A 2,942-nucleotide genomic window follows, 5' to 3' on the forward strand; every position below is an offset into this window, starting at 1 on the left:
TTTAAATTATATCTAATATTTTAAATTAAAAAAAGATTTTATAATTATATTAAAATTGGACTATTGTTTTCTTAATTTCATGTAGTTAAGTTCATTTTCTTATATCTGTAAATATATTGGTGTTTTTGTATAAATGGGTATATATTGTTTTAGAAAATAGGAAACATAAATATTAAATCAGAATTGCATTAATAAACATAACTTGTAATATTTTGAAAATTCATAGAACAGAACACTACACACCAAATCTTAATAATTGTTTGATTTGATTTTTCATAATTTAGTATATTGAATTGTATCAATTTTATGATCACAATTTTTTTTGGTTACAATTAAACTAAAATAAGCTCATCTACTTTATCTTAGGATGAAAAAATATATTTTGTAAGACTGTGTATAATTTGCTATATGCTGTTTTCCATAAAATTAAAAAAAAATTAAAGTGCTAATAAATTTTGTTATGAAAATTCTAATCATTCATTCAAAAAATATGTTGATAAATAAGAAATACTATTTATATTGTTGTAGCCTCACGTTATAAATTATTTATTTGTTTTAAATATAATCATAAGATATAATAATTTTTGGGAAAATAAGATATTAAATAATCATTTATGTTGTTCTAAATTATTTTCTTATTAATTATTTGATTGAAAGATATTTATAATAAAAATATTTTATATATTTTAGAAAAATATATCTGAATCATTATATTTTTAAGTTTTTGTGAAGTTATTTTTATATATATTTATAAGTATACATTTTTAAAAGTTATTGAAATTTTTATTTTTGTCGTAGGAAACAAAAAGAATTAAAAATAAATAAATTCGTTTTTATATAAATGTATATGTTTATATTTATAAAAAATTCTTTTTTATTATTTATGTGTTTTAATAAAAAGAAAAATTACATTAAAAAATTAATCACAGTTTTATTAAGAAAAAGAAAACATAGATAATTGTTATTAATGGAAATCCTTAATAATAAAAAAATGGAAATCACTAATAATATTTTTAATTCATTAAGGGTGTAAGTGTAATAAACCATTGTGAGAGTTAACGTGAGCGCGACACATAAAAAACTGATTATAAAATTTTTTTTTAATATTTATGTGTTTTAATAAAAAGAAAAATTACATTAAAAAATTAATCACAGTTTTACTAAGAAAAAGGAAACATAGATAATTGTTATTAATGAAAATCCTTAATAATAAAAAAATGGAAATCACTAATAATATTTTTAATTTATTAAGGGTGTAAGTGTAATAAACCACCGTAAGAGTTAACGTGAGCGCGACACATAAGAAACAGACTTTTCAAATAATATTATAGAGATACGTTTTGTCGGTGTATTAAAAAGTAATTTTATAACCAATAATTTTAGCTTGCCTGATTTAAGAAATAATCAAATAGTTTAGGTTTGAAGAGAAATTGGCACCGAAAATACTTAAATGTAGCTAGTTTTGGGCTTCTTTCTTGAATCGATGTTGACGATTTCTTTAAATTGTGTGGTCTTATGGGCTTTTGTTATATGGACCTGTTGTTTGGGTTTTTGTATGTTTGAACTGAGGATTTTCTGCAGCCGTTTAACGTGTTGTGAGAAAGTTCTCTCTTGTCTCTCTTCACCACAGTTTTCTTTGGTCGGGAAGGAGAGGTGATAATTTGTGGGATTATGAGAGCTTCTAAGTGTTTTAACCGTGATGAAGCGCACGAACAAAGAAAAAAAGGAGTGAAGTAACCGTAAGTATTTGAGAGAAAAGAGAAATTTGCGAATTTAAGAGAATGAGAGGCTTTGTGAGATTGAGAGAATGAAAGAAATGTTTGTATTGAATTGTGTGTTTAATTGTGTAACATACATGGTGTATTTAAAGGAAACAAAAGCAATAAGCACTCAATGGTGGAAGAATAAATAACTAGTAGTGGACTAGCCACTCCTCCCCATTTGGTAAGTGATATGGCCACTTCTCCTACTTCCTCCACTACTTCCCTTTGTTTAATTCTTCATGTCAACAAGAGGTGCTCAAGCATATCTCGTTTATGTCTACTTCTTCTTCCATTTATCTATCTCATGGTGTTTTATGTTGTTGTCGCTCTCAAATATATGTGGAGTTTCGGTGTGTTATCGAATCTCGATCTTGCCGTAAGAGTAAGAGATATGATTCGGGTCTTTAGATCTGGCGTAGAGGTGATCGAGATTCGGCTGGTTTGGAGGGAGAGGCTAACGCGGGTGTTTTGAAGATCGTGTCAAATATGGCAGTAACCTTACTTGGCTTAGTCCACATGCGATTTCCAGGTGGATAACATTTTGTGAAGAATGATGTTTAATCTGACAGGTGTCACAATTTGCTCTCAAAAAGTAATCGATATCGGTGACCAGTGAAATTGAAAATAAATGAGTAATTCATAATTTATCTCTACTTTGATGGACAATTGAGATTAATCTAAAGGAAATCCTAAAAAAGAATTAGGTCTTTTCTCCACCTATAAATACATATCTTTAGACAATCATAAAGACATTCTAAAAGCAACAACTAACGTTATAGGCGAGGCGAGAGAAATCTAAAATTTCCTAAGAAGAGATTGAGCTATTCGTCTTTCATTCAAAATTCAATCCATTCAAGAAGATCTCTCAGGCACAATGAATCCATGTAACTCTATAAACATTCATATGATTCTATTATGTGATTAACCTAGATGTTTAAAGATCTTAGGGTTCATGTAAATTTAACTTACATGTGGTATCAGAGTTTGGGGCTTTGAGTTTTGTTGACAAGCCTCTCACTCTTTACTGTGACAATCAAGCTGCATTCTTCTTCGCTAAGCATGATAGGATATCTAAGGGAGCCAAGCATATGAACCTCAAATATCTATCACTGAAGCAAGATGTCAAAAGAGAAAAGTTTGGCATTGAACATATAGGCACTGAACTTATGGTTGCAGACA

This window comes from Brassica oleracea, chromosome C2 (assembly GCF_000695525.1).
Source record: "Brassica oleracea var. oleracea cultivar TO1000 chromosome C2, BOL, whole genome shotgun sequence".
Classification (NCBI taxonomy): Eukaryota; Viridiplantae; Streptophyta; class Magnoliopsida; order Brassicales; family Brassicaceae; genus Brassica; species Brassica oleracea.